General features: G+C 38.9%; 1 protein-coding gene and 1 long non-coding RNA gene across 2 annotated transcripts in view; one reads left to right on the top strand and one right to left on the bottom strand.

The window, feature by feature from the left end:
- Positions 1-5,337: 5,337 nt before the first annotated feature.
- On the bottom strand, positions 5,338-6,866 carry LOC117345144. The gene is made up of 2 exons (XR_004536362.1): positions 6,323-6,866; positions 5,338-5,709 (listed from the first exon to the last, which is right to left on the bottom strand). It is a non-coding gene; the product is annotated as an uncharacterized LOC117345144 (long non-coding RNA).
- Positions 6,867-10,172: 3,306 nt separating this feature from the next.
- The window catches only part of LOC117345143 (N-acetylated-alpha-linked acidic dipeptidase 2-like), a 67,651-nt gene continuing 66,287 nt past the window's right edge, over positions 10,173-11,536 (top strand). Inside the window, exon 1 of the mRNA XM_033908136.1 lies at positions 10,173-10,208. The gene's annotated coding sequence lies outside the window, so the exon portion shown is untranslated. The remainder of the gene's footprint in view (positions 10,209-11,536) is intronic.

The following is an 11,536-nucleotide window of genomic DNA, read 5'->3' as shown; positions in this document are numbered from 1 at the left end:
CTTAACCCTATAGTGGATTTCAACCAAATATGGTGTGAAACATCCTTTGGGAAGGGCAGTCATATTTTATTTAAATGAGGCTAGTGTGACCCCTGGGACCTGAGGGACGGGGCTCCAAAAGGGGAACTTTGGTGAATTTTTGCTTTAAAATCCTACTCCTCCTTAACCTTTGAGGGGATTACAACCAAATTTGGTGTGAAACATCATTTGGGAGGGCAGTCATATTTTATATAAATGAGGCTGGTGTGACCCCTGGGGCCCGAGGGGCGGGGCCCCAAATAGGGAACTTTAGTGAATATTTGCTATAAAAATCCTACTCCTCCTTTACCCTTTGGTGGATTACAACTAAATTTGGTGTGAAACATCATTGGGGAAGGGCGATCATATTTCATATAAATGAGGCTGGTGTGAGCCCTGGGGCCAAAGAGGCGGGGCCCCAAAAAAGGGATTTTTGGTGAATTTTTGCTATAAAATCCTACTCCTCCTTTATCCTTGGATGGATTTCATCCAAATTTGGTGTGAAACAATATTGGGGGAGGGCAATCATAATTTATATAAATGAGGCTGGTCTGACCCCTGGGGTCCAAGGGGCGGGGCCCCAAAAAGGGAACTTTGATGAATTTTTGCTTTAAAATCGATCCTACTCCTCCTTAACCCTTTGGTGGATTTCATCCAAATTTGGTGTGAAATATCATTGGGGGAGGGCAATCATAATTTTTATAAATGAGGCTTGTCTGACCCCTAGGGACAGAGGGGCAGGGCCCCAAATGTGGAACTTTGCTGAAAATTTTGCTTTAAAATCCTACTCCTCTTTAACCCTTTGGTGGATTTCATCAAAATTTAGTGTGAAAAATCATTGGGGGAGGGCGGTCATATTTTATATAAATGAGGCTGGTGTGACCCCTGGGGCCCGAGGGGCGGGGCCCCAAATAGGGAACTTTAGTGAATATTTGCTATAAAAATCCTACTCCTCCTTTACCCTTTGGTGGATTACAACTAAATTTGGTGTGAAACATCATTGGGGAAGGGCGATCATATTTCATATAAATGAGGCTGGTGTGAGCCCTGGGGCCAGAGAGGCGGGGCCCCAAAAAAGGGATTTTTGGTGAATTTTTGCTATAAAATCCTACTCCTCCTTTATCCTTGGATGGATTTCATCCAAATTTGGTGTGAAACAATATTTGGGGAGGGCAATCATAATTTATATAAATGAGGCTGGTCTGACCCCTGGGGTCCAAGGGGCGGGGTCCCAAAAAGGGAACTTTGATGAATTTTTGCTTTAAAATCGATCCTACTCCTCCTTAACCCTTTGGTGGATTTCATCCAAATTTGGTGTGAATATCATTGGGGGAGGGCAATCATAATTTTTATAAATGAGGCTTGTCTGACCCCTAGGGACAGAGGGGCAGGGCCCCAAATGTGGAACTTTGCTGAAAATTTTGCTTTAAAATCCTACTCCTCTTTAACCCTTTGGTGGATTTCATCAAAATTTAGTGTGAAAAATCATTGGGGGAGGGTGGTCATATTTTATATAAATGAGGCTGGTGTGAGCCCTGGGGCCAGAGGGGCGGGGCCCCAAAAAGGGAACTTTGGTAAATTATTGTTTAAAAACCCAACTCTTCTTTAACCCTTGGTTGGATTACATCCAAATTTGGTTTGAAACATCATTGGGGGATGGCAATAAATGATGCTTGTGGGGCCCCTGGGGACAGAAGAGTGAGGCCCCAAAAGGAGAACTTAACAAAAATTTTGCTTTAAAATCGTACTCCTTCTTAATGTCTATTGATTACAACCAAATTTGGTTTGAAACATTTTAAGGGGACAGCAATCATAATTTATATAAATGAGACAGGTCTGAGCTCTAGGGAAAGAAGGGTGGGGCGCCCAAAAGGAGCACTTAGGTTAAATATTGCTTTAAAATGCTACTCCTCTTTAATGCCTTAATTGATTACAACAATATTTAGTATGAAACATTCGGGAAGGGAAATCCCTAATTGATATAAATGAGGCTTGTCCGACCCATTGGGACACAGGAACATGCCCCAAAAATGGGAACTTGGCTGAAATTTTGCTTTAAGATATATGCTGCTCCTCCTTTAAGCCAAAAAGGATAAAAACCAGATTTGATCTAAAACATAACTGCCTGCATATAAATAATTTATGGTAATGATGCTGGATTGAGGGGTGTGTCCCTGCTGTAAGTGTTTGCCAGATGATCGTTAAGGCCCATGGGCCTCTTGTTTTTTGGGGGAGGACAATTATATTTTATATAAATGAGGCTGGTCTGACCCCAGGGGCCTGAGGGGTGGGGCCCCAAAAGGGGAACTTTGGTGAATTTTTGCTATAAAATCCTACTTTTCCTTAACCCTATAGTGGATTTCAACCAAATATGGTGTGAAACATCCTTTGGGAAGGGCGGTCATATTTTATTTAAATGAGGCTAGTGTGACCCCTGGGACCTGAGGGACTGGGCCCCAAAAGGAGAACTTTGGTGAATTTTTGCTTTAAAATCCTACTCCTCTTTAACCCTTTGGTGGATTTCATCAAAATTTAGTGTGAAAAATCATTGGGGGAGGGTGGTCATATTTTATATAAATGAGGCTGGTGTGAGCCCTGGGGCCAGAGGGGCGGGGCCCCAAAAAGGGAACTTTGGTAAATTATTGTTTAAAAACCCAACTCTTCTTTAACCCTTGGTTGGATTACATCCAAATTTGGTTTGAAACATCATTGGGGGATGGCAATAAATGATGCTTGTGGGGCCCCTGGGGACAGAAGAGTGAGGCCCCAAAAGGAGAACTTAACAAAAATTTTGCTTTAAAATCGTACTCCTTCTTAATGTCTATTGATTACAACCAAATTTGGTTTGAAACATTTTAAGGGGACAGCAATCATAATTTATATAAATGAGACAGGTCTGAGCTCTAGGGAAAGAAGGGTGGGGCGCCCAAAAGGAGCACTTAGGTTAAATATTGCTTTAAAATGCTACTCCTCTTTAATGCCTTAATTGATTACAACAATATTTAGTATGAAACATTCGGGAAGGGAAATCCCTAATTGATATAAATGAGGCTTGTCCGACCCATTGGGACACAGGAACATGCCCCAAAAATGGGAACTTGGCTGAAATTTTGCTTTAAGATATATGCTGCTCCTCCTTTAAGCCAAAAAGGATAAAAACCAGATTTGATCTAAAACATAACTGCCTGCATATAAATAATTTATGGTAATGATGCTGGATTGAGGGGTGTGTCCCTGCTGTAAGTGTTTGCCAGATGATCGTTAAGGCCCATGGGCCTCTTGTTTTTTGGGGGAGGACAATTATATTTTATATAAATGAGGCTGGTCTGACCCCAGGGGCCTGAGGGGTGGGGCCCCAAAAGGGGAACTTTGGTGAATTTTTGCTATAAAATCCTACTTTTCCTTAACCCTATAGTGGATTTCAACCAAATATGGTGTGAAACATCCTTTGGGAAGGGCGGTCATATTTTATTTAAATGAGGCTAGTGTGACCCCTGGGACCTGAGGGACGGGGCCCCAAAAGGAGAACTTTGGTGAATTTTTGCTTTAAAATCCTACTCCTCTTTAACCCTTTGGTGGATTTCATCAAAATTTAGTGTGAAAAATCATTGGGGGAGGGTGGTCATATTTTATATAAATGAGGCTGGTGTGAGCCCTGGGGCCAGAGGGGCGGGGCCCCAAAAAGGGAACTTTGGTAAATTATTGTTTAAAAACCCAACTCTTCTTTAACCCTTGGTTGGATTACATCCAAATTTGGTTTGAAACATCATTGGGGGATGGCAATAAATGATGCTTGTGGGGCCCCTGGGGACAGAAGAGTGAGGCCCCAAAAGGAGAACTTAACAAAAATTTTGCTTTAAAATCGTACTCCTTCTTAATGTCTATTGATTACAACCAAATTTGGTTTGAAACATTTTAAGGGGACAGCAATCATAATTTATATAAATGAGACAGGTCTGAGCTCTAGGGAAAGAAGGGCGGGGTGCCCAAAAGGCGCACTTAGGTTAAATATTGCTTTAAAATGCTACTCCTCTTTAATGCCTTAATTGATTACAACAATATTTAGTATGAAACATTCGGGAAGGGAAATCCCTAATTGATATAAATGAGGCTTGTCCGACCCATTGGGACACAGGAACATGCCCCAAAAATGGGAACTTGGCTGAAATTTTGCTTTAAGATATATGCTGCTCCTCCTTTAAGCCAAAAAGGATAAAAACCAGATTTGATCTAAAACATAACTGCCTGCATATAAATAATTTATGGTAATGATGCTGGATTGAGGGGTGTGTCCCTGCTGTAAGTGTTTGCCAGATGATCGTTAAGGCCCATGGGCCTCTTGTTTTTTGGGGGAGGACAATTATATTTTATATAAATGAGGCTGGTCTGACCCCAGGGGCCTGAGGGGTGGGGCCCCAAAAGGGGAACTTTGGTGAATTTTTGCTATAAAATCCTACTTTTCCTTAACCCTATAGTGGATTTCAACCAAATATGGTGTGAAACATCCTTTGGGAAGGGCGGTCATATTTTATTTAAATGAGGCTAGTGTGACCCCTGGGACCTGAGGGACGGGGCCCCAAAAGGAGAACTTTGGTGAATTTTTGCTTTAAAATCCTACTCCTCTTTAACCCTTTGGTGGATTTCATCAAAATTTAGTGTGAAAAATCATTGGGGGAGGGTGGTCATATTTTATATAAATGAGGCTGGTGTGAGCCCTGGGGCCAGAGGGGCGGGGCCCCAAAAAGGGAACTTTGGTAAATTATTGTTTAAAAACCCAACTCTTCTTTAACCCTTGGTTGGATTACATCCAAATTTGGTTTGAAACATCATTGGGGGATGGCAATAAATGATGCTTGTGGGGCCCCTGGGGACAGAAGAGTGAGGCCCCAAAAGGAGAACTTCCCAAACAGAAATGGCAAGCTTGCGATTCACTATTATTGCAAGCTTGCCGCAAGCTTAATCTGCGAGCTAGGAATTGGAACCTTGCAGCAAGCTAGTATTTGAAACCTCGCGGCAAGCTTGCGGCGAGCTAGTTTCTGCAAGCTTGCGGCGAGCTTGTTTCTGCAAGCTTGCGGCGAGCTAGTTTCTGCAAGCTTGCGGCGAGCTTGTTTCTGCAAGCTTGCGGCCAGCTAGTTTCTGCAAGCTTGGGGCGAGCTTGTTTCTGCAAGCTTGCGACGAGCTTGTTTATGCAAGCTTGCGGCGAGCTAGTTTCTGCAAGCTTGCGGTAAGCCACTTTATGCAAGCTTGCCGCAAGCTAAATAGTCTAGCTCTGAGGTAAAAATAAATTTAATGCAGCAAAAATAAAGCAAAAACATCAAATTAATGTAAAAGTCTGTATTTCTATCATTCAGAGCAGTACGGCATGCTGTTACAATAAAACACCTTATAGATACGAACTTTATATACAAACATCTATATTTTATTCCATATTCTTTTAAACTAAATCATTAATGCACACTTACATAACAATACCTCAAAGGTTATTTAATTTCTTGTTCATGAATGTTTTTCTTATCATTGTTAATCTCTGTTGTCACTGCAATAATGGCTTATAGTTTTTGTTGGCATTCGGTAGAATATTCATCATATGTTGATAATACCAGTTCTTTTTTCAGTACAGTTACAATATCTTTTAACTCTTCCTGTCATTTCCGTCCACTTCAGAGCTCACTGTATCTTTTTGCATTTGTGCTACAAAAAAATAAAACAAAGCAATATTACATAGAATATTGATCAATTGATGTTATTCTTTGTAAGCCAAAACAACTATATTAGATATTTGAAGACATCTTTAAATGTCAACAACTAAATCTGGCTTAATTACAATTTTTCTAATGTGACCACTCTAGATATTTCATGATAGAGAATCAAATATGTGACCTTCCAAGTTTAGGCATATATATCACAAGTTGACTATCCATAGAGTAAAATTTTGTATGATGCCTAGATCTAGAAGTGCTGTCTTATAAACAGAAGCTTGGTTAGCTTTATATACAGGTTTTATTGTCAGTTTGTCTTAAAACTATTTTTGTGCAATAATTGCAACATATCTAAAACACAAGAAATGAATGTAAAAATACACATTTCTCATATATAATGTTCAACTTTCCTAGGCTTTTCTGTTGTAAAAGATAAAATATACAAGAAGTTTTTGTTTTTGTTAGATGTGCTAGTGTTATAGCTCTGGGTTTTTTTTCACCCCAAATTTCCAAAGATTATAGAATAATGTTTATTTTAGATCAGTAAATTATTCTTATATCACTTGAAACATTATCTGTATGTTATCATAAATATCACCACTCACCATTTATTGTTGACCCTTGGAAATCTTCATCTGGATCACTTCACTGAGTCCATCTTCTGTTTGTTTATGTAACTTATTTACAGAACTTTCAACATGCAGATGTAGATAGGTTGCACATATCCTTACCATGTCCAGAATGACAGAAGTTGATTCTATTTCCAGAAGTGATTGATAGGACAATTTATACTGATTCACAGAGATGCAAAATGTCCACATGCAGCCACAGGAAACTCAATTCAAAGTGGGGACCTTGTTTTACATTGGTCAATCTTAAGTTGGGGCACAGGAAAGGTTTTTCATTCATACAGACTTAATAAAAATGAAGATTTGTGAGTTCAACAGATGCTTTTTAAAATACTATAAAATTGCATTGAAGTTACTTTTACAATATTGTTTCATTTTATGTATTTATTACTGAAATAAATCATCAAATAAGTCACAATACAGTCAGTTAGAAATGAACCTTATACCCCAGGGTTGGCCCCATGGTGTCTGGAGTCTGACTGGCATGGACTTCCTGTACTCATCAGCTTGAATTGGTATCATATTACCTTGGTCAAGCTGGGCCAGTCTACTGATAACATATCCTCTCATTTTGTTTGTTTACACATATTGGTGTTGGAAAGGTTTTTGATAATAAGGCTTCAACATATATTTTGCTGAAATTTGCACTGATGGAAATTCAATTCACATAATTTGCAGGTTACCCTTAGAATGAATATCACTCCTAGAAACAACTGATTATACCAACAAAAATATATCATAATATATTCACTGATAACTTTAATAAAGAGGATTTTATAAATACATGTGTAAAATATATAAATGAAGCAATACTTTAAGCATTATTATAAATTGGTTGGATATCTAAATTTGAAAAGATATGAATGTCATGATTATTATTGAAGTTTTACAAACATGAATTGCAATTTAAACAGTAATGATTGATTACTAAAATCATCATTCAATTTTGATTCAAAAAGAGGTGTTTTAACTCTGAAGAAACTCACATTCACCTTTAGATAATCTGATATGAAATACTAAAAGTTACAGATTTTGAAATAGAAAATCCATGCTGCTGTGACTTAGAAGATTTTCACATCTCACAAGTAACATATCAGAGTAGAAAAATTTCTAAGTCCACAACATGCAGAATATTGTAAAGGACTGAAGGCTTGCAAGCTTGCAAAAAGAGAACCCTCCTGCAAGCTTGCAGAATGACTTGCAAGCTTGCAGAAGGGCTTGCAAGCTTGCAGGTGAACTCGCAAGCTTGCAGAAGGACTCGCAAGCTTGCAACCATGATCTTGCGAGCTTGCAGAAGGACTCGCAAGCTTGCAGAAGGACTCGCAAGCTTGCAGAAGTACTCGCAAGCTTGCAGAAGGACTCGCAAGCTTGCAACCATGATCTTGCGAGCTTGCGGATAGCTTAAGTTTTAGGACCGGCCTGCCTGCAAGCTTGCGCAAGCTTCTTACTAGCTTGCGTATAGCTTGCGAAGAGTAAAATAAGCTTGCCGCAAGCTTGCCGCAAGCTTACTGCAAGCAAGTATTTTTGTTTGGGTTAACAAAAATTTTGCTTTAAAATCGTACTCCTTCTTAATGTCTATTGATTACAACCAAATTTGGTTTGAACCATTTTAAGGGGACAGCAATCATAATTTATATAAATGAGACAGGTCTGAGCTCTAGGGAATGAAGGGTGGGGCGCCCAAAAGGAGCACTTAGGTTAAATATTGCTTTAAAATGCTACTCCTCTTTAATGCCTTAATTGATTACAACAATATTTAGTATGAAACATTCGGGAAGGGAAATCCCTAATTGATATAAATGAGGCTTGTCCGACCCATTGGGACACAGGAACATGCCCCAAAAATGGGAACTTGGCTGAAATTTTGCTTTAAGATATATGCTGCTCCTCCTTTAAGCCAAAAAGGATAAAAAACAGATTTGATCTAAAACATAACTGCCTGCATATAAATAATTTATGGTAATGATGCTGGATTGAGGGGTGTGTCCCTGCTGTAAGTGTTTGCCAGATGATCGTTAAGGCCCATGGGCCTCTTGTTTTTTGCTGTCGTTGCTTCTGATGTATTTTTGCTATCATTCAGTCAGATGTATTTTTTACTGTCGTTCAGTCTGATGTATTTTTTACTATCGTTCAGTCTGATGTATTTTTTACTGTCGTTTAGTCAGATGTATTTTTTACTGTCGTTCAGTCTGATGTATTTTTTACTGTCATTCAGTCAGATGTATTTTTTACTGTCGTTCAGTCTGATGTATTTTTTACTGTTGTTCAGTCAGATGTATTTTTTACTGTCGTTCAGTCAGATGTATTTTTTACTGTCATTCAGTCAGATGTATTTTTTACTGTTATTCAGTCAGATGTATTTTTTACTGTCGTTCAGTCTGATGTATTTTTTACTGTCGTTCAGTCTGATGTTTTTTTTGCTGTTGTTCAGTCAGATGTATTTTTTACTGTCGTTCAGTCAGATGTATTTTTTACTGTCGTTCAGTCAGATGTATTTTTTACTGTCGTTCAGTCAGATATATTTTTTACTGTCATTCAGTCAGATGTTTTTTTTACTGTCGTTCAGTCTGATGTATTTTTTACTGTCGTTCAGTCTGATGTATTTTTTGTTGCAATATATAAAACATGTATATCATTGTTTGCTTTCAACGGGGCATTCACACTTCGATTTGTCTGTTAAGTCTTTTCCATCAGATCTGGAAACCTGATAGAATATCCCATACAAAACAACAGGCGCTGAAATCCATTGAGCCAGACATGTAAAAATAATGGGAATGGCAAGTTTGTTTTTAACTGTCATTATAATCGGAATTAACGTAATGTGATCAAGCTGTGGTAACACTACGTGACATGGTGAGAGTGATTCTAAAGCCATGCATTATATATATTTCTACTATAATATAATATCCACTCTTGTAACGACCCACTCTTTCTGACACCTTCACTTACATCTCAATACTCAGCTGTGAAAACTCTCAACAATTTCATTTTAAATCCTTCGCGACATAATTAAAGTACATACAACTGCAATAATCTAAATTTGATTTTCTCCTGGTTTGAAAGCGATTGAGGCCGAGAACATGTGGTTTAAGGTGTATCTGTAATGGATTCCTCACCTCAGCGATACAATCATGTACTCCACGATGATAAATTTTTAAAGTTGAGCTGGTTACATTGTTTATTTGTAGGGAACTCCGGGATACTCTTATATCAGAATAAAGTTACAATAAAAGATTTAAAGTACTAAAACAGAAAAATCAAAGTGTAATCTCTAAGTGAAATGAAAAGGATATACAATAGAGAACATACGTACTGCATTGCAACCTGGGTGAACGGAACTCCTCGATATCATTCTGGAGAATTATTGGGTGAACGGAACTCCTCGATATCATTCTGGAGAATTATTTGGTGAACGGGAGTCTCCTCGATATCATTCTAGAGAATTATTGGGTGAACGGGAGTGTCCTCGATATCATTCTAGAGAATTATTGGGTGAACGGGAGTGTCCTCGATATCATTCTGGAGAATTATTGGGTGAACGGAACTCCTCGATATCATTCTGGAGAATTATTTGGTGAACGGAACTCTCCTCGATATCATTCTGGAGAATTATTGGGTGAACAGAGGTCTCGATAGGATCTGGGAATATTGGGTGGAACGGAACTCTTGATATCATTCTGTGAGAATGTTTTGGTGTTCAACAATGTACCTCGTTCATTTGGAGAATATTGGGGACAGAGTGTCCTGATATATTCTGGAGTATGGGTACACCGGAGTTTCATCGATATCTTCTGGAGATATTGGGTGAATCGGATTGTCACATTGATATTCGAAATTATGTGACGCTCTCCTATCCGAACTAGTATTATTTAAACAGGAGATCATCTTGACCCCAGGGAACTTTCAGTGCCATCTGTCCATACTTGTACCACATATCCAACTTTCAAGTGTCCATCTGTCCATACTTGTACCACACATTCAACTTTAAAGTGTCCATCTGTCCATACTTGTACCACACATCCAACTTTCAAGTGTCCATCTGTCCATACTTGTACCACATATCCAACTTTCAAGTGTCCATCTGTCCATACTTGTACCACACATCCAACTTTCAAGTGTCCATCTGTCCATACTTGTACCACACATTCAACTTTCAAGTGTCCATCTGTCCATACTTGTACCCCACATTCAACTTTCAAGTGTCCATCTGTCCATACTTGTACCACACATCCAACTTTCAAGTGTCCATCTGTCCATACTTGTACCACACATTCAACTTTCAAGTGTCCATCTGTCCATACTTGTACCACACATTCAACTTTAAAGTGTCCATCTGTCCATACTTGTACCACACATTCAACTTTCAAGTGTCCATCTGTCCATACTTGTACCCCACATTCAACTTTCAAGTGTCCATCTGTCCATACTTGTACCACACATTCAACTTTCAAGTGTCCATCTGTCCATACTTGTACCCCACATTCAACTTTCAAGTGTCCATCTGTCCATACTTGTACCACACATCCAACTTTCAAGTGTCCATCTGTCCATACTTGTACCACACATTCAACTTTCAAGTGTCCATCTGTCCATACTTGTACCACACATCCAACGTTCAAGTGTCCATCTGTCCATACTTGTACCACACATTCAACTTTCAAGTGTCCATCTGTCCATACTTGTACCACACATCCAACTTTCAAGTGTCCATCTGTCCATACTTGTACCACACATTCAACTTTCAAGTGTCCATCTGTCCATACTTGTACCACACATCCAACTTTCAAGTGTCCATCTGTCCATACTTGTACCACACATTCAACTTTCAAGTGTCCATCTGTCCATACTTGTACCACACATCCAATTTTTAAATGTCCTGTCCATGCATACATGTACCATGGCATCCATCTTTAAAGTGTCCATTTATCTGCAATATATCTTCATAGATTTTCACTTTACATATTTCAGCTGGATGAGTAAGACACTAAACAAATGGTAATTACCATGTCAATCTGTTGTCAATTTAGAGGCTGTGAAACAGCCACCTTAAGCAATCCTTGGCAAAATTCACTAGAACAAATTCATTCAAAACTCTCGATGGAATCAAAATGTCGCTTATTTCTATGTTAAATGCTGATGAGTCCAGGTTGGGACTGGAAATAATTCTTCCCAAAAAAAACTAACAACATA

This window comes from Pecten maximus, chromosome 16 (genome assembly GCF_902652985.1).
Source record: "Pecten maximus chromosome 16, xPecMax1.1, whole genome shotgun sequence".
Lineage (NCBI taxonomy): Eukaryota > Metazoa > Mollusca > Bivalvia > Pectinida > Pectinidae > Pecten > Pecten maximus.
The sequence above is the reverse complement of the archived record's forward strand: the minus strand, read 5'-3'. Positions and strand labels throughout refer to the sequence as shown.